Raw genomic sequence first — 25,395 nt, 5'->3', positions numbered from 1 at the left:
TTGGCCAACACGGTGAAACCCCGTTGCTACCAAAAATACCAAAAAAATCAGCCAGGCATGGGGGCGAGCGCCTGTAGTCCCAGCTACTCAGTAAGCTGAGGCACGAGAATCGCTTGAACCCAGGAGGTGGAAGTTCCAGTGAGCCAAGATCGCACCACTGCACTCCAGCCTGGGTGACAGAGCGAGACTCCATCTCAAAAAAAAAAAAAAAAGAAAAGAAATTTGAAGCATTTTTTAATAGTACACACACAATTTTTTTTTCTCTCTTTCTCTGTATGTGTGTGTGAAAGAGAGAGAGAAAGTGGTATGTTACATATACAGAGATGCAAAATAAAATATGTTTCTCACTATGGGTTGCAATCAACAAACTTTGAAAGCCAGTATTCTAGAACTTGCTAATGGTGCGAAGCAGAGAGTAATTGCCTACAGGATTTCCAGGAGAGAGGATTTAACCCACGTGTGGCTGCCGGGGATGGCGTCCCAGAGGACAGTCAGCCGCAGAACTGGGCCTTAAAGGAAGACAGGGTGTAGGGGAAGGGAGAGGGAAAGGCATGGCAGAGAGCCCTTAAGAAGTAGCTCCCAAAGCAGTCCTGCTGGATTCCTCCTTAGCAAGAGCCCTGCCTAAGAGCCTCAAGATGGTTATCTTGGGGAGATAGCATTTCTGTCTCAACATAGAAAAGCATTTGCTGACAGCTTATCTGTTCCCCCAGCCCTCCGTACAAACTATCTGCCACATAACTCATGTCTCTTTTGACCTTCTGCACCAGGGCACCAAGTTCATTGTCAAAACAGCTGACTTGACTAACAAACAAGGGACATTTTCCATTTTCGTAAAGACTCCCAAGACAGAGAGAATTGAATGAGCTGAGATTTGGGTTCAAGTTCTAGCTCAGAAGCTCATTCATCCAGTTATTTATTGCTAAACTTTCTAAAACCCACTTTTGCCCATCATAAAATGGGTTAATCTGAACTTGCCCGCCTTCCTCCCAAACTTGCAAGCATCAAATCCAATGAGATTGTGGGTGCATCCTAAGTCACAAGGACTGCCGACGGGTTACTTTTTCCATTGGCCACAAGGCCCAGCTAATGTTGGAACTCCCAAAGAACAGGTACAATTTGGCAACCTTGTCATTGTAAGCAGAGAAGTTATTATTTTATCAGCTGGTACCAGAGTTCCTTGTAGGGAAGGAAGTGTCTTTGTTTGGGAAAATACCTTGATAGGCCCTTTACGGGTAAAGGGTGAGGCCCTGAGGACAAGAGCTTGGAGGAAAAAACAAAGATAGCCAAATAGTGCTGCCTAGGAAATGAACAGGAGTTTGGGAATAAGGAAGAACAAAGGAGGGAGGAGAAAAGAACGCTAAGCAATGCGATTAGAAGCTAAAACCCTACCAGGGCCTGGTGGCTCACGCCTGTAATCCCAGCACTTTAGAAGGTGGGCAGATCACAAGGTCAGGGGTTCAAGACCAGCCATGGCCAACATGGTGAAACCCTGTCTCTACTAAAAATTCAAAAATTAGCCAGGCATGGTGGCACACTCATGAAATCCTGGCTACTAGGGAGGCAGGAGAATTGCTTGAACCCAGAAGGCAGAGGTTGCAGGGGGCGAAATAGTGCCGCTGTGCTCTAACCTAAGCAACAAAGTGAGACTCCATCTCAGAAATTAAAAAAAAAAAAAAAAGAAGCTAAAACCCCAGTAGGCGGGAAGCTGGGGAAGCTCTTAGAGAGATCTAAACGTATATAATACATTTTCTGGACTGAATTCTGCAAGCCAACCCTTCTTTCCAATGTAATCCATTCCTCAAATCTCCAATAAATGTCTATGACAGAAGCTGCCCTGTGGAAACAGGGTCGGTGGGCATCAAGAAAGAAAGGGCTATGTTCAACTTTGGGGGCAATTCTGGGATAGAGGTTTGGCCACGAGACAGCAAAGAAGGAAATTTGGAGCCAGAGATGACACTATGGAACCTAAGCCCAGGAAATTCACAGACATTTTGCAGAAGGCATGGGGTTTCCCCTAGACTGTGGGATGGGGTTCACACCAATGTCATGTAGAGTTGAGGCGTTAGAATTATTCCAGTAGATACCTGAAACTATTGGCTATCCAGCTTTTGTCTATTATGAGGGTAAACATTTTCTCCAGGCTTCTCTCTGGCTGAAGTCAATATTCTCTGGCTATTATTGGTTGAACTTCAGTCATAACTTAATAATCAACCAGACAAAAGAGGGTACATCAGCTTCTTACTTCTCCTTTCTGACTCCATCCTGACCAGATTACACTCTGGGCACTGCTTACCTAATGCAAACAGGTAATTTCTTTTTTTTTCTTCTTCTTCTTTTTTTTAAATTTCTTTTTATAAAGACGGGGTTTCACCACGTTGGTCAGGCTGGTCTTGAACTCCTGACCTCAGGTGATCCACCCGCCTTGGCCTCCAAAGTGCTTGGATTACAGGCGTGAGCCACCATGCCCGGCCCAGGTAATTTCTTTATGATAATAATCTATTCACCTGCATGCTATTTAAAGCTTCTTCACCACCCTATCTCATCATATACTGGATCTTCAAAATAACCCTACAAAGCAGGAAAGGCATGGATTCCCCAAGTTAGCAACGAGGAAGCCCAAAGAATCAAAAAATTAAATGTGGGTTGGGCGTGAGAGTCAATCTCTGATCTTAAGGAGTGCTGGGGAGACAAGAGAGAAATACATGAGAAGACAACAGCATTGTAGAAGTAGAAAGAAAGAAATGTCTTAAGGTAGTGCACAATTAATTGCTGGAAGAATGATAGAGATCACAAGGCATCCAGAATCAAAGGTAGACCAGTTCTACCTTCTCACAGCCCCACCCACTTCTTTCCATCTTCATGACCATCTCCAGGGTCATCATTGTCTCCACCCAGCTTACCACGAAAGCTTCCTGACCAGCTTCTCAGGCTCCAGCTTTGTCCCTTTAATTAGTTCTTTTGTTGTTGTTGTTGTTGTTGTTGTTGAGACCTCGCTCTGTCACCCAGGCTGGAGTGCAGTGGTGCAATTCCGGCTCACTGCAACCTCTGTCTCCTGGGTTCAAGCAATTCTCCTGCCTCGGCCTCCCAAGCAGCTGCTTTTTTATTTTTAGTAGAGATGGGGTTTCACCATGTTGGCCAGGCTGGTCTCAAACTCCTGACCTCAAATGATTCGTCGGCCTTGGCCTCCCAAAGTGTTGAGAAAACAGACATGAGCCACTGTGCCCAGCTTATTTAATTAGTTCTTCACAAGGCCACAAAATTATCTTTATGACATGCAAACCAAATCACAGTCGCTGCCCTACTTAAATCCTTGGTGGTTTCCCATTGTCCTAATGGAAAGTGAATTTTTATTGATTTATTTATTTATTTATTTTTGAGATGGAATCTCACTCTGTCACCCGGGCTGGAGTACAGTGGCGTGATTTTGGCTCATTACAACCTTCTCCTCCCAGGTTCAAGCAATTCTCCTGCCTCAGCCTCCTGAGGTGCCCACCACCACGCACAGCTCATTTTTGTATTTTTAGTACAGATGGAGGGGTTTCACCATGTTGGCCGGGATGGTCTTGAATTCCTGAACTTAGGTGATCTACCTGCCTCAGCCTCCCGAAGTACTGGGATTACAGATGTGACCCACCCTGCGGGCCAGATAGTAGAAATTCTTTCTTTCTTTGACCTGGTCCTCTAATCTCTGAGCCCTCATCTTTTGCCATTTGCTACCTGAAACTCTCTGCTCATAAACTGCGGTAATAATAAAATAAATACTTGGCCTTTGTTTCTGGTTCTTGGCATCAAGCTCCTAAAATGCCGGGAATGTCCTGAAAGATAGGAATGTCTGTCTTTATTTATTAGGAACCCCTTTCCATCATACCTGAGTTTATGCTAATGAGGTGAGTTAGGGTGGAGCCTCAGGATGGGACTGGTACTGGAAAGGCCAAGTGATTAGAAGACGGAAACTTGGCTGGGCGCAGTGGCTCATGCCTATAATCCTAAAGGCTGAGGTGGACAGATCACTCGAGTCCAGGGGTTCCAGACCAGTCTGTGCAACGTGGCCGAAACCCATCTCTGCAAAAGAACACAAAAAATTAGCCAGGCCTGCTGGTGCACACCTGTCGTCCTAGCTACTCAGGAGGCTGAGAGATGGGAAGATCGCTTGAGCCCAGGAGGTCCAGCCTGGCAACAGAGTGCAACTCTGTAAAAGAGGATGAAAACTTTTCACTGGAATAACACACAAGAAAAAAAAAAAGATGATGGAAACTTTCAGCCCCACCTACTGACCTCGAAGTTGGGGAGGGGTGACTGGAGATAGAGCTCTACACAACTTTTGATACAATTTGTATTTTATTTATTTATTTGCTTATTTGTTTATTTTTGAGACGGAGTCTCACTCTGTCACCCAGGTTGGAGTGCAGTGGTGAGTAGCTGAGACTACAGGTACGTGCCACCACACCTGGCTAATTTTTAAATTTTTAGTAGAGACAGGGTTTTACTATGTTGGCCAGGCTGGTCTTGAACTCCTGACCTCAAGTGAACAGCCCACCTGGGCCTCCGAAAGTGCTGGGATTACAAGTGTGAGCCACTTCGCCTGGCCTTAATTTTATTTTTAGAGACAGGGTCTCACTCTGTCGCCAAGGCTGGAGTGCAGTGGCGTGATCATAGCTTACTCTTAGCTTCACTGAACTCCAGAATTCAAGAGATCCTCCCACCTCAGCCTCCTCAGTACCTGGAACTACAGGTAAGTGCTACCACATTCAGCTTATGTTTTGACTTTTTTTTTTTTTTTTTTTTTTTTTTTTTTTTTTTTTTAATAGAGACAGGATCTCGCTGTGTTGCTTAGGTTGGTCTTGAATGCCTTGCCTCAAGTGATACTCCTGCCTTGGCCTCATAAAGTGCTGGGATTACAGGTATGAGCCACCACTCTGTACAACCTTTTTTTTTTTTTTTTTAAAGATGAAGTCTTGCTCTGTCACCCAGGCTGGAGTACAATGGCGCAATCTCAGCTCACTGCAACCTCCGCATCCCGTGCTCAAGCGATTCTCCTGCCTCAACCTTCCGAGTAGCTGAGATTACAGGCACCCACCATCCTGCCCAGCTAATTTTTATATTTTTAGTAGAGACAAAGTTTCACCATGTTGATCAGATGGGTCTTGAACTCCTGACCTCAAGTGATCTGCCTGCCTTGGCCTCCCAAAGTGCTGGGATTACAGGTTTGAGCCACGTGGCCCAGCCTCTATACCTCTTTTGAACAAGAAGATTCTGAGAGCTTCTGAACTGATGAATGCACACCAACTCTCCCGGGACAGAAGCTCCTGCCCTCAGGACCCTTACAGACCCGGCCTATGTACCTTTTCATTTGGCTGTCCATTTGTATGCTTTAGGATATCCTTCATAATAAACACTTAACTGTAAGTAAATTGCCTTCCTGACTTCTGCAAGCAGTTCTAGCAAATTGACAAACCAGAGGGGAGGTTCGTGGGAACCCCTGATGTATAGCCAATTGGTCAGAAGTACAGATGGTCTGAGATTTGAGACTGGAGTCTGAAGTAGGGGCAGTCTTGTGGAACTGAGCCCTTAAGCTGTGGGGTCCACACTAATTCTGGGTAGTTAGTACCAGAATTGAATTGAATTGCTGGGTACCCAGCTGCTGTCAGGGAATTCGTTGGTGTCAGAAAACACGCCAGTTAGACCTACTTTCAGTTTTGTTCTCCTAATTCCCTGAGCTGTGTCCAGGGACTGTCTTGCTTCCTGGTCTTCATTTTGTTCTTGTTGTTGTTTGTTGGTTTTTGGTTTTGCTTTTGTTTTTGAGATGGAGTTTTCGCTCTTGCTGCCCAGGCTGGAGTGCGTTGGCACGATCTCAGCTCTCGGCAACCTCCACCTCCCAGGTTCAAGCGATTCTTCTGCCTCAGCCTCCTGAGTGGCTGGGATTATAGGCATGCGCCACAAAGCCTGGCTAAGTTTGTATTTTTAGCAGAAACGGGGTTTCTCCATGTTGGTCAGGCTGGTCTTGAACTGCTGACCTCAGGTGATCTGCCCACCTCCGCCTCCGCCTCCCAAAGTGCTGGGATTACAGGCATGAGCTACCACGCCTGGCCGGCCTCCTGTTCTTCGTATAACACATTCCTTCTGCGTGGATCACCTGCCTACTCTTTTAGTCTGGCAAATTTCCTCTTATCCTTCAGGTCTCAGCTTCAATGCCACCTCCCAAGAAAGGTCCTTTTCATTACTAGAATAGGTCAGAACCCACATCCCAGTAATCCCACAGCATCCTCAATTTCCCCATCCCAACACCCATCACACTTCACCATTATTACTGACAGAGTTGTCTGTCTTCCCCAAGAATGAAGGCAGCTGTGTAAGCCACTGAGAGATGGACCATGTCTGTCTTTGTGTGTGTGTGTGTGTTTCCAGGGATTTGAAGGACCATGTCTGTCTTGTTCACCACTGTATCCAGCACCTGGCACAGTGCCTAGTAGATTATAGGCACTCAATAAGTATGTATTGAGTTTAGAATGAATGAATAAATAAATGAATGTTGTAGGAATCCAGAAGAAACAAGAGATTCGCATAGACTGAGGAAAGAGGTGGACTAGAATTGAATAACAAGTACAGAAGCTTCCACCGTCACCAAATACACCAGGGACAACCCACAGCTTCCCACCTCCAAGCCAGGCAGGAGACAACTACAATAACAGAAAGAGCACTGAACTACGAGACAGAAGAGCAGGCTCCAGTCCTGCCTCTGTGCCTCAGTGTGTGACTTGGAACACGTCATTCAGCTTCTGAGGCTGAGCTTCCTTGTCTGTAAAATGAAGCCTCTATAACCCACCTAGAGGGGTTTCTCTGAGGTTTAGGGAGGTCCTGAACATGGTAGACCCCAGCACAAAGTAGACCTGACCAGATGTGTGTGTGGGGATTTCTTTTCAGCCACACAGCCTGTTTCCAAGATTTCCCAAAGCACTGGCTAAGAGACCACCTGGGAAAAGCCTGCATCTGTCAATCCAGCTTCCTGGACCTGAGCACACTCATGCTGCCCAGGCTGATGCGCCATCTTGCCCCTCTTCCCACACCAGCAGGCAGCCCCCAAAGCCTTCCTCACACCCATGAGAACCACGCTCTGAAGACTCCCACCTGTAAGAGTCAAAGACTTAAAGGCATTTACCTCCCACAAGATGGTAACGTACTTTCCTCTATCCATTTCTGAGTAAAGAATATTTTCAGAGCAGGGCACAGTGGCTCATGCCTGTAATCCCAGCACTTTGGGAGTCCAAAGTGGGCAGATCACCTGAGGTCAGGAGTTCAAGACCAGCCTAGCCAACGTGGTAAAACCCCATCTCTACTAAAAATACAAAAATTAGCCAGGTGTGGTGGTGGGCACCTGTAATCCTAGCTACTTGAGAGGCTGAGGCAGGAGAATTGCTTGAATCTTGGTGGTAGAGTTTGCAATGAGCCAAGATCACGCCACTGCACTCCAGCCTGGGCAACAGAACAAGACTCTGTCCCAAAAAAGAATATTTTCAGGCCAAGCGTGGTGGCTCACACGTGTAATCCCAGCACTTTGGGAGGCCGAGGCAGGCAGATCACCTGAGGTCAGGAGTTCAAGACCAGCCTGACCAACATGGTGAAACCCTGCCTTTAAAAAAAAATAGAAAAGAGCCAGGCGCGGTGGCTCACGCCTGTAATCCAGCACTTCGGGAGGCCGAGGCGGGTGGATCACGAGGTCAAGAGATTGAGACCATCCCGGTCAACATAGTGAAATCCTGTCTCTACTAAAAATACAAAAAATTAGCTGGGCATGGTGGCGCGTGCCTGTAATCCCAGCCACTCAGGAGGCGGAGGCAGGAGAATTGCCTGAACCCAGGAGGCGGAGGTTGTGGTGAGCCGAGATCGCACCATTGCACTCCAGCCTGGGTAACAAGAGCAAAACTCCGTCTCAAAAAAATAATAACAAAAATAATAATAATAATAAAATAAAGAAAAGAAAAAAGGAAAAAAAGAAGTGCTGACGGGCATGGTGGCTCATGTCTGCAATCCCAGCACTTCGGTATGTTAAGGTGAGTGGATCACTTGAGGTCAGGCGTTTGAGACCAGCCTGGCCAAAATGGTGAAACCCCATCTCCACTAAAAATACAAAAAAATTAGCCGGGTGTGGTGGTGCATGCCTATAATCCCAGCTACTCGGGAGGCTGAGGCAGGAGAATAGCTTGAACCTGAAAGACAGAGGTTGCAGAAAGCTGAGATCACGCCACGACACTCCAGCCTGGGTGACAGTGCAAGACTTGGTCTCAAAAAAAAAAAAAAAAAAAAAAAAAAGACATTCTGCCTCTTCAACCTCTTGCTAACACAATCTTATGTCAAAACACACAGACATTGGCTGGATGTAGTGGCTCACGCCTGTAATCCCAGCATTTTGGAGGCCAAGGCGGGCAGATCACCTGAGGTCGGGAGTTCAAGACCAGCCTGACCATCATGGTGAAATCCCGTCTTTAAAAAAATAAAAAAATAAAATTAAAAAACACAGACATCAATGATGCTGAGCCATGGTCATTCAGAAGAGCCAGACTCTCATTGTGGAGAAGTCTTAGGAGTGCCATAACCAATTTATTTTGCTTACATTTGTTTTTTATGTGCACACAGGAGAGACATGTGATAAAAGAAAATCTGTCTAAGTCTGAAAGAGCCCTTCAGTAAGTACAAAAACTTCTTAAAAATTTCAAGTGGTAAAAAGATGCTGAGAAAATACAGGAGTCATTTTTTATGCCCAGCTGACTTCTAGGGAAATCAAGGTCTAGGGAATATTCACAGTGTGGCCCAGGCCTTAAAGCAGCCAATAGCAGAACTGAGAAATGAAGCGAATAGTCTCAGGCCTGCCACAGAGGCCAGTTTGGCATGGATGGCATCTAGGCATCTATCAGCTGTGTCCTAAATTCTTCACAAGGAGTCTAAGTAATGTGACCTTCAGCCCACCAGAGATATTGCACTTCAGTTTTGTCCACAGAGAGTATGTGTTTGCACACACACACAACACTCAAAGCAGAGAAATTGGTTGAGAAATGTAAAAACGCTAGGAAGAACGACATTCTAAGGAAAATTATAAAGCCGCTTTCACAAGGACAAAGCTTAAGCATAAGCAAATATGTTTGCAGACCATTATAAAAGATTGCGGTTTCCTAAGCCCAGGGTTCATAGGTTGGAATGCAAATCCGCTGTATGTACAGCATCCACTGACTACTGTGGTATGAGTTGTAAGGTTCTTTGTCTTTGACGCAGGATATCCAAGTTCAGAGTCTTGTTTTTCTTTACTTTTTATACCATCAATAAATGCAGGAAAAAAAATCCTGAGTCTTCTACTAGCATAAAATTGTGGCACGCTAATTCATATTCTTGCAAGTAGAATATTATCTCAGAACCTGCATGGTTCTTGTTACATATGTGAAGGGTTTTTTTGTTTGTTTGTTTGTTTGTTTGTTTTTTCTGAGACAGAGTCTCATTCTGGCACCCAGGCTGGAGTACAGTGGTGCCATCTTGGCTCACTGCAACGTCCACCTCCTGGGTTCAAGTGATTCTAATGTTTCAGCCTCCAAAGTAGCTGGGATTACAGGTGTGCACCATCACACCTGGTTAGTTTTTGTATTTTAGTAGAGATGGGGTTTCACCATGTTGACCAGGCTGGTCTCAAACTTCTGACCTCAAGTGATCCACCTGCCTTGGCCTCCCAAAGTGCTGAAATTACAGGTGTGAGCCACCACACCTGGTCTATGTGAAGTTTTATGCCATTATTTGGAGTTAGACTGTGAAAATTGAAAGATGTATATGGTAAACTCTGGAGCAGTCATTCAAAAGTAAAATAGAGATAGAACTAATAAGCCAAAAGTGGGAATAAAATAAAACCATGAAAATATTTTATGAATAAAAAAGAAGGCAAACAAAAGGAAAAAGGGACAAAGAACAGTCGGGACAAATAGCAAATAGAAAGATGCCATATTTAAATATAACCATATTTATAGTTACAGTAAATAAAAATGGCCCAAACTTTCCAATTAAAAGGCAGAGATGTCAGACTATATAAAACGTCTACTTGAATAAGCTCTAAATGTAATTCATAGGTAGGTTAAAAGTAAAAGAATGGGGAAAATATAATATATACAGAGCAAATGCTAACATGAAAACAGCTGAAATGAATGTATCAATTTGTGTAAAGTGAACTACAGAAGAAAAGGTTACAAGCAGAAATAAACAGTGGCATTTTATGATGAGAAATGAACCATTTCATCAAGAAGACATAACTAAATATGCGTACACCAAGTAATAGAGCTTCAAAGTACATGAAAAAAGAACTGACAGGCTGAAAGACAAAATAGAAACATCTACAATTACAGTTGTAGATTCCTCCCTCCCTCCTTCCTTCCTTCCTTCCTTTCTTTCATGAGAGTCTCACTCTGTCACCAGGCTGGAGTACTTTGGCACAATCTCGGCTCCCTGCAACCTCTGCCTCCTGAGTTCAAGCAGTTCTCCTGCCTCAGCCTCCTGAGTAGCTAGGACTACAGGCTTGTGCCACCACACCCAACTAACTGCTGTATTTTTAGTAGAGACAGAGTTTCACCATGTTGGCCAGGATGGTCTCAATCTCTTAACCCCATGATCTGCCCTCCTAAGCCTCCCAAAGTGCTGGCATTACAGGCGTGAGCCACTAGGCCTGGCCCACAGTTGTAGATTTCAACACTTATCTCTTACTAATTGATGGAACGAGGAAATCAAAAACCAATAAGTATATAAAAGACTTGAACAATACTGTTAAATAACTTAACCTAATATATAGTTATAAAACACTATACCCAGCACTACCAGACATGCCTTCTTCAAGTGTACATGGAACATTCACAAATATGCCATATTTTAAGCCATATACAATCTCAATTAATTTATAATGAATGAAATTATACCAAATACATTCTCTGAGCATGCAGAATTAAAGAGGAAAAAGACACATATCTAGATAATCCCTAAATATTGAGAAATTAAACAGTATACCTCCATGTAACCCAATAGTTAAAGAAGAAATAGCACCGATGGCTGGGCGTGGTGGCTTACACTTGTAATCCCAGCACTTTGGAAGGTCAAGGCAGGTGGATTACCTGAGGTCAGGAGTTCGAGGCCAGCCTGATCAACTTAGTGAAACCCCATCTCTACTAAAAATACAAAAATTAGCCAGGTGTGGTAGTACATGCCTGTAATCCCAGCTACTCGGGAGGCTAAGGCAGGAGAATCACTTGAACCTGGGAGTTGGAGGTTGCAGTAAGCCAACATGACATCACTGTACTCCAGCCTGGGTGACAGAACGAGACTCCATCTCAAAAAAAAAAAAAAGAAAGAAAAAGAAAAAGAAACAAAGAAAAGAAAAAAGAAATTACACTAAAAAATAGAAAATGTTTAATGCCAAATGAAAATAAAAATACAATAAGCAAAAAATAATAATAAACACAACAAGCAAAAGTTTATAAGACACATCTAAAACAGTTCTAATAAATTAGAGAGAAATTTACAGTTTGAATTGGTTACATTGGATAAGATGTGCCTAAAAGCAGTGTTCTAAGCCTCTATCTTAAGAAGCTAGAAAAAAAGAGCAAAATATACCCAAAGTAAAATGGAAGGAAATCATAAAGAGTAGAATTAATGAAATAGAAAATGGACAAAGAGGGCAGGTGCAGTGGCTCTCTCCTGTAATCCTAGCACTTTGAGAGGCCAAGGGGGGCAGAATGCTCGAGCCCAGGAGTTTGAGACCAGCTTGGGCAACATGACAAATGCCCTGCCTCTACAAAGAATACAAAAATTAGCCAGTCATGGTGGTGTGTACCTGTAGTCCCAGCTACTTGGGAGGCTGAGATGGGAGGATGGCTTGAGCCCAGGAGAGACTGGTGCCACTGCACTTCCAGCCTGGGTGACAGAGACAGACCCTGTCTCAATCACATACATACACACACACACACACACACACACACACACACACACACCAAATAATAGAAAATATTAATTAATTTGGTACAAAATTGGATTTTTTTTTTTTTGAGACAAGGTCTTGCTTTGTTGCCCAGACTGGAGTGCAGTGGCGTGATCACGACTCACTGCAGGCTCAAACTCCCTGGCTCAAGTGACCCTTCCACCTCAGCCCCCATGTTCCCTCAGTAGCTGGGAATACAGGCACATGCCACCACATCTAGCTAAAATTTTTTTGTTGTTATAGAAACAGGGTCTCACTTACACTGCCCAGGTTGGTCTCAAACTCTTGGCCTCAAGTAATCCTTCCACCTCAGCCTCCCAGAGTGCTGGGATTACAGGCATGAGCCACCATGTCCAGCTACAACTAGATCTTTGTGTGTGTGTGTGTGTGTGTGTGTGTGTGCGTGTGTGTGTGTGTGTGTGTCTGTGTGTGTGTGTGTTTTGTTTTTTTGATACAGAGTCTCATTCTGTCACCCAGGCTGGAGTGCAGTGGCACCATCTGGGCTCACTGCAACCTCTGTCTCCCAGGTTCAAGCGATTTTCCTGCCTCAGTCTCCCGAGTAACTGGGATTACAGGCATGTGCCACCACACCCAGTTAACTTTTGTATTTTTAGTAGAGACAGGGTTTTGCCATGTTAACCAGGCTGGGCTCAAACTCCTGACCTCAAGTGATCTGTGTACCTTGGCTTCCCAAAGTGCTGAGATTACAGGCATGAGCCACCACATCTGGCCTTAAAACTGTATCTTTGAAAAGATGAATAAAATTGATAAACTAGTTCAACTGATCAAGAAAAACAGCAGACTCAAATAAACAATGAAAGGAAAACTAAAAAGGGGATATTACCACAGATACTTCAGCTGTGAGAAGTATAATAAGGGGCTATTATAACCACTGATGCCCACATATTCTAAAACTTAGATGAAATGAACAAATTCCTTGAAAGACACAGAGTACAATTCTTACTGTAAAATAAATAAAAACAGTCCCATATTTACTGGAAACATTAAATTTGTAATTTAAAATCTTCCCTCAAAGAACACACAAGAACATTTTTGGCTTCACTGGTGAATTCTAGAAAACATTTAGGGGAAAAAAATCTATAAACTTTTTTTAAATTGAGGAAAAAGTAACACTTCTCAAGACATTTTCTAAGTCTAGTTGTACTCTGATATTTAAACGAAACAAAGGCATTACAAGAAAATAAAATTGCATGCTAACATGCTTCATGAACATAGATGGAAAAAAATTCTAAACAAAATTTTAACAAATTAAATTCACTAATATAAAAAGGATAATACATCATGACCAAATGGGCTTTATTCCAGAAATTCAAGGGTAACTTGATAAAACAGATGATAAAACCCATATAAGCAACTCAACAGATACAGAAAAAGCATGTGAGGCCAGGTGTGGTGCCTCACACCTGTAATCTCAGCACTTTGGAAGGCCGAGGTGGTGGATCACCTGAGGTCAGGAGTTTGAGATCAAGCCTGGCCAACATGGCAAAATCCCATGAAAAAAAATTCGCTGGGTGTGGTGGTGCACGCCTGCAATCTCAACTACTCAGGAGGCTGGCGCCGGAGAATCACGGGAACTTGGGAGGCGGAGGCTGCAGTAAGCTGAGATTGAGCCACTGTACTCCAGCCTGGACAGGTGGCAGAGTGAGAATCTGTCTCAAAAACAAACAAACAAACAGAAAAAGTATGTGACACAACGCAACCCTCGGCCAGGCAATGTGGCTCATAACTGTAACCCCAGCACCTCAGGCAAGAGGACTGCTTGAACTCAGGAGTTTGTGACCAGCCTGGGCAATATAGGGAGACCTCATCGCTACGGAAAAATAAAATCAGCTGGTGTGGTGGTGTGCACTGTAGTCCCAGCTGTTCAAGAGGCTGAGGTGGGAGGATTGCATAAGCCCTGGAGATCAAGGCTGCAGTGAGCTGTGAAGGGACCATTGCACTCCAATCTGTGTGACAGAGCGAGACCCTGTCTCAAACGAACAAACAAACAAAAACCCCAAAAATATATATTAACGATTCAACACCATTCACATTTAAAACTCTTATCACACTAGGGATGGAAGGGAACTTCCTCACTCGGATAAAAGGCATCTGAAAAATACCGGCAGCTCTCATTGTACCTAATGGTGAAAGAGGAATGCTTTCTTCTAAGACTGGGAACAAGGGTAAAGATAGCCATTGTCACCACTTCTATTCAGAATTGTACTGGAGGTCCTAGCCTGTGTAATAAATCAAGAAAAAGAAATAAAAGGCCGGCACGGTGGCTCAAGCCTGTAATCCCAGCACTTTGGGAGGCTGAGGCGGGTGGATCACGAGGTCAAGATATCGAGACCATCCTGGTCAACACAGTGAAATCCTGTCTCTACTGAAAACACAAAAAATTAGCTGGGCATGGTGGCGTGTGCCTATAATCCCAGCTACTCAGGAGGCTGAGGCAGGAGAATTGCCTGAACCCAGGAGGCGGAGGTTGCGGTGAGCCGAGATCGCGCCATTGCACTCCAGCCTGGGTAACAAGAGCGAAACTCCGTCTCAAAAAAAGAAAAAAAAAAGAAAGAAAAGAAAGAAAGAAAAGGTAGGCAGATTAAAAAAGAAGAAGCAAGGGAAGTATCTGTCACGGTGGCCGCGGGTCTGGGATTCCCAGCCATGGCAGGTTCCTCCGGGGAGCAGGGTAAAGACCAGCGAGTACAGTTTCCATGGTCCCTTCCTACTGGGCCCAGTCAAGCCATGTAAGCTTCACCTTTCCAACAGCCTCACTGAGAGCAAGGACATATTTGTACCTCAAGATGGCAGAAAGGTGACAGGGTCTGGGCCAACCATCTAAGATGCATGTCACACGGAGCACGCCAGGTCCTACATCTCGTTTGTTATCTTGAGAAGAGTGTTGAAGGATTACTTCAAATGTGATGTCCTTTATTGCATGAACATTAGGGATACTGATGACAAGAACTACTTGTTGAAGAGTATGGGGAGAAGTCCCAGGTGGCATAGCTCCCAGGGAATGTTCACACTGCCCTGAAGCCGTTTTCAGTACAATTCAATGAGACCACAGATCCCGATAAAAAGCAGATGCTCTAACGGAATCAGCACACAGCAAAGCTTGCCATGGAGCCGCTTGAGAAAGCTGTGTCGTACAGACTTGGAGAGAAAGTCAGCAGCTGTGTGCAAGGATTGCTGGAGGAGGCCAAGGATTCGCTTTCTGAGTTGCTGGATTCCACATTCTGGAGTCAGGTGACTGGCAATTTCATTTTCTCCGAACTGCCCAAGTTCTGGGATGGGGAGTTCCACAAATACGTGGAAGCTCTGAACTCCTCTCTCTGGATGTTTTAACCAGAGTTAGTGTGTATATGCCAGAAATTGTGGATTTTGTCTAAAAGATTGTGGACAATGGTTGTGGCTATGCTTCCAATGGGTCCACTTTGATACAGCAAAGTTTCCTTCTAGTGAGAAACACTGCTATGGGAAGCTGGTGCCCAAAGCTGTTGGGGATCAGAAAGCTCTTCAGGAAGAGGAAGGTTAAAAAAAAAAATGAATGAATAAAAGAACAAAAAAGATAAGCTGTGGACTCTCCTAGTTGTACACAATCTGGATTGTGTAACTTCATGGTTATGGTGGAATGTGCTGAATCCACCATCCAGTCACAGGAAAGTGCTTTTTCATCTAAAGAAATTTTAGGTGCTGGGCGTGGTGGCTCATGCATGTAATCCCAGCACCGTGCGAGGCCAAGGCAGTCAGAACACGTGAGGCCAGGAGTTCGAGACCAGCCTGGCCAACATATCAAAACCCCGTCTCTACTAAAAATACAAACATTAGCCAGGTGTGGTGGCATGTGCCTATAACCCCAGCTACTCAGGAGGCTGATGCTAGAGAATCACTCATACCCAAGAGGCAGAGGTTGCAGTGAGCCAAGATTACACCACCGCCTTCTAGCCTGGGCAACACAGTGAGACCCTGTCTCAAAAAAAAAAAAAAAAAAGAAAGAAAGAAAGAAGGTAAGAAAGAAAGAAATTCTAAGAGTTTTCTACACTAAAACCATGAAATGCGTTTTGTTTTTTTGTTTTTTTTTTTGGCTTTCTAATATTTTTATTGAGAATATTTTCATTTGTGTTTATGGGGGTTATTGCTCTGCAGTTTTCTTTTTTTTTTTATTGCACTTTAGGTTTTGGGTACATGTGAAGAACATGCAAGATTGTTGCAAAGGTACACACGTGGCAGTGTGATTTGCTGCCTTCCTCCCCTTCACCTATATCTGGTATTTCTCCCCATGCCATCTCTCCCCACCTCCCCACCCCTCATCCCTCCCCCATTTCCCCCCAACAGACCCGAGTGTGTAGTGCTCCCCTCCCAAAGACCTGGAACCAACCCAAATGCCCATCGATGATAGACTGGACAGGGAAAATGTGGTACATATACACCATGGAATATTATGCAGCCATCAAAAACGATGAGTTCACGTCCTTTGTAGGGACATGGATGAACCTGGAAACCATCATTCTTAGCAAACTGACACGAGAGCAGAAAATCAAACACCGCATGTTCTCACTCATAGGCGGGTGTTTGTTTTTTTTAATTGACACATGGTAATTGTACTTATTTTTGGCTGTATACAATATGTGGTAATCAAGTTACAGTTATCTATTACTTCAGACATATGTCATTTCTTTGTGTTTTTATTTTTATTTTTTTTAGAGACAGGATCTCTTTCAGTCACCCTGGCTGGAGTGCAGTGGTGGGATCTTAGCTCACTACAGACTCAAACTCCTGGGCACAAGCAATCCTCCTACCTCAACCTTCTGAGAAGCTGGGACTGCAGGCTCATGCCACCATGCCTGGCTAATTTTTAAGTTTTTTCTAGAGACAGCGGCTCACTATGTTGCCCAGGCTGGTCTCAAAGTCCTGACCTCAAGAGATCCCCTTGCCTCAGACTCCCAAAGTGATGGGATTGTCGGTGTGAGCCACCACACCCAGCCTCTTTAGTCAATTCTGAAGTATAAAACAGTTTGTTGATGGGTGAGGTTACCCTTCTCCGCTGTCAGAAAAAAAAGAAAGGAAAAAGGAAAGAAAAAGAAGCAAAGCTGTCTTATTTGCAGATGATGTAACAGTAAACACAGGAAGAAAATCCAAATGAATGTATTAAAAAGCTACTAGAATTATTAAGTTTAGCAAAATTACAAAATATAAGGTCAATATACAGATATCATTATTGATTTATTTATTTTTCTTTGAGACAGGGTCTCACTGTCACCCAAGCTGGAATGCAGTGGCACAATCTTAGCTCACTGCAACCTCTGCCTTTCTGGTTCAAGCAATTCTCCTGCCTCAGCCTCCAGAGTAGCTGGGATTACAGGTGCACGCCACCACACCTGGCTAATTTTTGTGTATTTAGTAGAGACGGGGTTTCCCCATGTTGGTCAGGCTGGTCTAGAACTCCTGTGCTCCAGTGATCTACCTGCCTCAGCCTCCGAAAGTGCTGAGATTACAGACGTGAGCCACCCCACCCAGACAGTACTTTTTTTTTTTTTTTTTTTTGAGAGGGAGTCTTGCTCTGTCGCCAGGCTGGAGTACAGTGCTGCAATCTCGGCTCGCTGCAACCTCTGCCTCCTGGGTTCAAGCGATTCTTCCACCTCAGCCTCCCGAATAGCTGGGACCACAGGCGCGTGCCACCACGCCCAGCTAATTTTTGTATTTTTAGTAGAGACAGGGTTTCACCATGTTGGCCAGGATGGTCTCAATCTCTTGACCTCGTGGTCCGCCCACGTCAGCCTCCCAAAGTGCTGGGATTACAGGCGTTAGCCACCGCACCCTGCCCAGGCAGTACTTTTTTAAATACCTGCTGGTATTTGCTAGTTATTTGCTAGTATTTCTAGTTATTTGCTAATAACTAGAAAAAGAAATTAAGAATAAATACTATTTATAATAGCATTAAAAAATGAACTACTAGGGATAAATTTATTAAAAACTGTGCAAGATGACCTATGTACTCAGAAATTAGAGATCTGATGTGTTAGGCTATTCTTGCATTGCTATAAAGAAACACCAAAAGGCATTTTATAAAGAAAAGAGGTTTAATTGGCTCACAGTTCTGCAGGCTGTACAGGAACCATGGTCCCAGGCATCTGCTAAGGCTTCTGGGGAGGCCTTAGGAAGCTTAAAATCACGGAGAAAACAAATGGGGAGCCAGCGTATCATCTGCAAGGGCAGGCAAAATAGAGAAGGGAAGGGGTGCTAGACACTTTTGAACAACCAGATCCTACGTGAACTCATTCACCAAGGAAATGGCGCTAAACCATTCATGAGGGATCCACCTCCCACCAGGCCCCACCTCCAACACTGGGGATTACAATTCAATTTGAGAGGCCTGTCGAAGTGGCTCACGCCTGTAATCCCAGCACTTTGGGAGGCTGAGGCAGGTGGATCACCTGAGGTCAGGAGTTCAAGACCAGCCTGGCCAACATGGTGAAACCCTGTGTCTACAAAAATATAAAAATTAGCTGGGAATGATGGTGGGTGCCTGTAATTTCAGCTACTCAGGAGGCTGAGGCAGGAGAATTGCTTGAATTTAGGAGGCAGAGGTTGCAGTGAGCTGAGATCGTGCCATGCACTCCAACCTGGGCGACAGAGCAAGACTCTGCCTAAAAAAAAAAAAAAATTCAACAAGAGCTACAGAGGACTGATAGCCAAACCATATCACTTAAGTAAATGGAGAACATATTATGTTCATGGATTCGAAGACTCTATATTTTTAAGATGCCAATTTTTCCCATATTGATTTATAGACTCAATTAAATCCCAGCAGGCTCCTTTGAAGAAATTTATATTTATATGTAAAGGACATAAAATAACCAAAACAACTTTAAGAAAGAACAAAATGCAAGGATCTACGCTTCCTTATTTTGACTCACTATCTCACTATAAATTTACAGTAAACAAAATTGATATTGATTTAATGATGGATATTTAAATCAATAGAACTTGGCAGAGAATTTGGAAATAGGCCGGGCAGGGTGGCTCATACCTGTAATTCCAGCACTTTAGGAGGCCAAGGCAGGTGGATCATCTGAGGTCAGGAATTCGAGACCAGCCTGGCCAATATGCTGAAACCCCATGTCTACTAAAACTACAAATACTAGCTGGTTGTGGTGGAAGGTACCTGTAATCCCAGCTAGTCGGGAGGATGAGGCAGGAGAATCTCTTAAATTGGGTTGGCAGAGGTTGCAGTGAGCCAGAATAGCGTCACTGCACTCCAGCTGGGCACAGAATGAGACTGTCTCAAAAAAAAAAAAGAGAGAGAATTCAGAAATAAAATTACCTACATGGGCAACTGACTTTTTTACAAAGGTGCAAGGGTAATTAATTTAATGGTAAAAGGGATAGTCTTTTCAACAAATGACAATGGAATAACTGGAATCCATATAGAAGTAAATGCTGGCCATGCGCGGTGGCTCACGCCTGTAATCCAAGCACTTTGAAGTCCAAGGCGGGCCGATCCAAGGTCGGGAGTTCAAGACCAGCCTGACCAACATGGTGAAACCCCATCTTTAAAAAAGAAAAAAAAGAAGAAGAAATAAATGCTGTGGCCACCCTCAGCTCCTGGGCAGTGATATGGAGGTTCTCCTCAGAAGAAAGGTGGACCAGAAGAACAGAGTTCAGCAGCTCTCCCTGACTTTATTTGGAATGGAACTTGGGGAAGTTTGTGCCTAAAGGCATTGTGGGAAATGATACAGATTTTGGTGAGAAAAATTAAGAGGGGGCTAAACTACAGACCAGCTAGAAATGTAACAGAGAGAATCAGAGTAAGAGACAGCTACGAAGCACCGTTTCAGGGTAGGAGCAAGCTGTAACACCTGGCAACACCTTGCCACTGCAAAAGGGCCCAACTTTAATTGGATCAGACTACAGAGCAATTATACCCTAGGGTATCATCAAAAACAACAGAGCAATTAGTGGAGACCAACAGCTCAGAGTGACACCAAGAGTGTGCACCACCTTTCCCCATATTATGTATTCCCTTCTAAGTTAGTATATGATTTACTTGTGTATCATGTTTATTGTATATCACCTTCTGTTAGAATGTAAACATTGCAAGGGCAGGGATCTTTGTTTTATTCACTGTGTGTCTGACAAAGAAAAAAAAAACTTGCAATAAATGCAATCATTAGTGAATGAATTAGTGAATATAAAAATACTCCCTACAGATCGATAAGAAATAACACCTCACTAGAAAAGTGAGATGCAGTAAGAAATGAACACACTACAGGAGAGAAATTGTCACGAATATATGAAAGGATGCTAAATGTCATTAGTGGCAATGAGATGTAAATTTAGACCTCAGTGAGATATCATTTTACATCCAACAGATTGGTGAAACCAAAGTTTCACAATAAGAACTGTGGTAAAGAATGTGACTGAACAGCTTACTGCACCGCCGGTGGGAGGGTGAATTGGTACAACCACTTACAAAATAATTAGTCTTTTTCATGTAAAAGCCAACATTTTCAAACTCTAGACAGTGGTTCTCATACTTTTGGTGTGATTCAGAATCGCCTATGAAACTTGCTTAAAAACAATAATAGGCCCAGGCCCTGGGCCACTTCAGTGAGCTCTTTGTATTCCCTATTGGCCTTCCAGGTGATTCTAGGTTTTTTTGAGTCAGGGTCTCACTCCGTCTCCCAAGCTGGAGTCCAGTGGCACGATCTTGGCTCACTACAACCTCCGCCTCCCAAGCTCAAGCAATTCTGCCTCAGCCCCTCAAGTAGCTGGGATTACAGGCACTTGGCACCACGCCTGGCTAATTTTTGTATTTTTAGTAGAGATGGGGTTTCACCATGTTTCAGGCTGGTCTCGAACCTTGTGATCTGCCCACCTTGGCCTCCCAAAGTGCTGGGATTACAGGTGTGAGCTATCGTGCCCGGCCCCCAGGTGATTCTGATAGAAAAGGGGTGTGTGTGTGTGTGTGTGTGTGTGTGTGTGTGTGTGTTTGTGTTTGTGTTTGAGATGGAGTCTTACTCCATCTCAAAACAGTGGCATGGTAATAGTTCACTGCAACCTCTAGCTCCTGGGTTCAAGCGATTCTCCTGCCTCAGCCTCCTTAGTAGCTGGAATTACAGGCACGTGACACCATGCCTGGCTAATTTTTGTATTTTTAGTAGAGACAAGATTTCACTGTGTTGGCCAGGCTTGTCTCCAATCCCTGACTTGAGGTGATCCACCCGCCTCAGCCTCCCAAAGTGCTGGGATTACAGGCGTGAGCCACAGTGCCTGGCCTAGACAGCAATGTTTGAGAACCACCATTGTAGACCCCTTCCTCATTGTATGACCTGGCAAAACTCTTGCACGTGTGCATCAGGAAGCATGGACGAGATTGTTTATTGCAGCAATGTTTCTAATTTTAAAAAAAAACATGGAAGCAACTTAAATGTTCATCAACCAGAGAATAAATAAATTACAGCATATTACTGGCATGAAAATAAATAAGACACAGCTACATGCAACTTCTTGGAAGAATCACAATGCTGAGGGTAAAAGAGAGTCCAGGATAGAATTTCGTCGTTGTTGGAGTGCAGTGGCACCATCTCTACTCACTGCAACCTCTGCCTTCTGGGTTCAAGAAATTCCAGGATAGAATCTTTATAGAGCTCAAAACCAAGCAACATTAAACAATATACTATTTAGCATACGTATATAAGAGCTATATAGTTTAAAAGCAAAGAAAAAAACTCAAAAAATTTAGGAAGTCGGGTGGGGTAGGAGAAAGGAATAGAAGGGGAAATCTAAGGGAAATAGTTCTTGGTGATGCTCTACATGTGGACCTGCATTATAGTTCCTTGTGTTACTTATTCTTTATAAATAATATCTGAGTTATCTCATATATCATAATATATGGTTGGGCACAATGGCTCACGCCTGTAATCCCAGCACTTTGGGAGGCCAAGATGGGCGGATAACGTGAGCTCCGAAGTTCAAGACCAGCCTGGCCAACATACAGTGAAACCCCATCCCTACCAAAAAATACAAAAATTAGCCGGGCGTAGTGGCACGCACCTGTAGCCCCAGCTACTTGGGAAGCTGAGGCAGGAGAATTGCTTGAACTCGGAAAGCAGTGGACCAAGATCGCACCAGTGTGCTCCAGTCTGGGCGACAGAGCAAGATTCTGTCTCTCAAAATAAATAAATAAATAAACAAATAAATAAATAAATAAATAAATAAATAGGCCAGGCATGACCAAGGTGGGCAGATCACAAGATCAGGAGATTGAAATCATCCTGGCTAACATGGTGAAACCTCATCTCTACTAAAAGTACAAAAATTAGCAGGGTGTGGTGGCATGTGCCTGTAGTCTCAGCTACTCAGGAGGCTGAGGCAGGAGAATCATTTGACCCCAGGAGGCAGAGTTTGCAGTGAGCCAAGATCACATCATTGCCCTCCAGGCTGAGCGACAGAGCAAGGTTGTGTCTCAAAATAAACAAATAAATAAAATATGAGTTATTTATAACATATACTATTAAAATTAAATAAGAAAAAATGCATGAACCATAAGAATACTGTTATCCGGGGGAAGTGTGAGTGATGGTAACTGTGAATTAGAAAGAGGCTTCAACGAAAGAGGAAAAAAGCAATAAAGAAGCTTTAATTGTATCAGTCAGGCTTTATTTCTTAAGCTGGGTGGTGGATCCACAGATATTCTCTAATCTGTGTTTCATGCATTTCCTATATATAGTCTTGGGGGAGCAGGAAAGAGAAACAGAGAGATAGAATATCTCACTAAAGAACACGACGGAAGACTGATTGCCCTTCAACAGGACTAAGCGGAAAACATTTTTGAGGGGTAAAAAGCTGCTTTGCAGTAGTCTTTCTTTCTTTCTTTCTTTTTTTTTTTTTTTTTTGAGATGTAGTCTCGCTCTGTGGCCACCCAGGCTGGAGTACAATGGCGCAATCTTGGCTCACTGTAACCACTGCCTCCTGGGTTCAAGCGATTTCTCCTGCCTCAGCCTCCTGAGTAGCTGGAATTACAGTCACGTGCCACCATGCCTGGTTAATTTTAGTATTTTTAGTAGAGACCGGGTTTAACCATGTTGGTCAGGCTGGTCTTGAACTCCTGACCTCATGATCTGCCCACCTCAGCCTCCCAAAGTGCTGGTATTACAGGCGTGAGCCACCACGCCTGGCCACAGTAGTCTTAATGATGCATTCTCATGGACCCATCAAGAGGCTACCAGAGGTGAAACAACAGAAGCAGCAATAATCAGGGACTAAAGCCACAAGATGACTTCCAAATAATTTGTAGGTGACAAAATTGAGTAGGGAAGTGGTTGGTTCCTGAGACCAATGAGACGCGGGGCTCCAGGAAGTGATGTCACTGGGAAATTCCATATTTATGTAAAGATGTAATCCAGGGAGTAGCATTTTCGTTCCTGTTTTTAGCAGGGGAGGAAGACAACCCTGAGGAGAGCCTGCATGGGGAACTTTCCAAGCAAAGGCGTGGCGGAGCTTTGCGGGAGTATGCCAGGGCTGTAGAGAAAGGAGAAGGAGGACAGAGCAGGATGTCCCACCTGCTGAGGAGGTGGCAAGCCCAGAGGAGGGCCTGATGAGAGCCCCCAACTGCAAGTATCTTCTTGAGATGACAGAAAACCAGAAAACAGGCTTCTTCCAAGATCCGCGTTTGCCCCTCTTTCACTGTGAGAGAAGAGCAGCTGAGAAGAATAGATTTTTTGGCCAGGTAGGGTGGCTCACACCTGTAATCCCAACACATTGGGAGGCTGAGGCCAGCATATCGCGTGAGCTCAGGAGTTTGAAACCAGCCTGGGCAGTATGGTGAGCTCCCATCTCAAAAAAGAAAAAAAATTGTATTAAAAGAAAGCAGAACAAATTTTTTAAAGAATAGATGTTTCACATAGTTCTATGAAGCAGAAGAAAATCAAGACAATGTTGGCTGGGTACAGTAGCTCACACCTGCAATCTCAGCATTTCGGGAAGCCAAGGCAGGAGGATCACTTGAGGCCAGGTGTTTGAGACCACCCTGGGCCCCATAGCGAGACCCTGTCTCTACAAAAATAAAAAGACAATGTTTTGGTTAAGGAAAATAAAGAAAAGGAGAGGAATAAAGAGAAGCACACCCACCAAGCACCTGGAGCAAACACCTACCAGCGACAGTGAGCACTGCCGGAAAGAGCTGAAAGGAGATGACAAATTCTGTCGATTTTTGCTGTAAAGCCCCAGATATGGCTTAAAACTTAGGGACTCCAATGATGGCCAGAGACTTCAGATTCCTCTGGCCTCTGGACAAATTGAGTTTACAGGATCAGGAACCATATCAGATCAAGAAACCCTTCCCAGGTACCCATAAGACACCTGGGAAAAGTAATAAACGGGAAGGTGAGTAATAGGATGGTAAAACAGGATCTCCAAGACACAACAAACATCTCATTTTAAGATAAACAGGCAAGAGGGCAGAACCAAGAATCTTTTTCCTAAGAAAAGATTTCCAAATGGCCCACACTCCAGAAAACTCAGCAAAAGAATGGGAGCAAAAATATGCTAAGGTGAAGGAGGAAGGCAGGCTAAATTCCTCAGAAAGTAGGGAAAGGATGAGAAAAAGGAAAAACGGCTTGGAGAATTAGGATTCCCCAGATGGAAACTTCATCCAGAGCCTGAAACTAGAAGGTGCAACAACTTTGTCCTTAGAGGGTCAGATGTACTGAAATAGACGCTTGCTGCTGACAGCTTCAGCAGCATAGAAGTTCTTTATTGGAAGATGAAGCTTTATCCTCTCTCTTCTCAGTTTTCCTGGTAGGAAACTGATTCCTTAAAAATTCCCTTAATATGATTTCAAATGGTTTTCTCCAAAGATTAATCCTTCATGTTTCAGTGGTGCTCCTTCTTTCTTGAGAACAGGTCTCTCTTCCCCAGAAGCAGTGGAGATTATTACACACCACCCCCAGCGGTGATGAGTGCGCAGGGCAGGGTTCATTCGCGAGTGGAAGATGGGCTATCTTGCAGGAGTTTCACTCTTGTTGCCCAGACTGGAGTGCAATGGCACAATCTCAACTCACAGCAACCTCCGTCTGCCTCCCAGGTTCAAGCAATTCTCCTGCCTCAGTCTCCCAAGTAGCTGGAATTACAGGCCTGCACCACCACACCTAAAGAGTTTTTGTATTTTTAGTAGAGATGAGGTTTCTCCATGTTGGCCAGGCTGGTCTCAAACTCCTGACCTCATGTCTGCCCGCCTTGGCCTCCAAAGTGCTTGGATTACAGGTGTGAACCACCACGCCCGGCCTCATTAATTGTTTAATTATCCTTTCAGACCTTCTAATATTATGTCACCTATTTATCTATGTACCTACTAATCCATCCATCTATCTGTGTGATTGATACATCACATACACACA

At 44.0% G+C, this 25,395-nt stretch overlaps 1 pseudogene; it reads left to right on the top strand.

Annotated features, from left to right (window-relative positions):
• LOC141582136 (cysteine--tRNA ligase, cytoplasmic-like) overlaps positions 1-25,395 on the top strand; it is a 45,321-nt pseudogene that overhangs the window by 5,143 nt on the left and 14,783 nt on the right.

Source organism: Saimiri boliviensis, chromosome 2, assembly GCF_048565385.1.
Source record: "Saimiri boliviensis isolate mSaiBol1 chromosome 2, mSaiBol1.pri, whole genome shotgun sequence".
In the NCBI taxonomy this organism is placed as follows: domain Eukaryota; kingdom Metazoa; phylum Chordata; class Mammalia; order Primates; family Cebidae; genus Saimiri; species Saimiri boliviensis.
The sequence above is the reverse complement of the archived record's forward strand: the minus strand, read 5'-3'. Positions and strand labels throughout refer to the sequence as shown.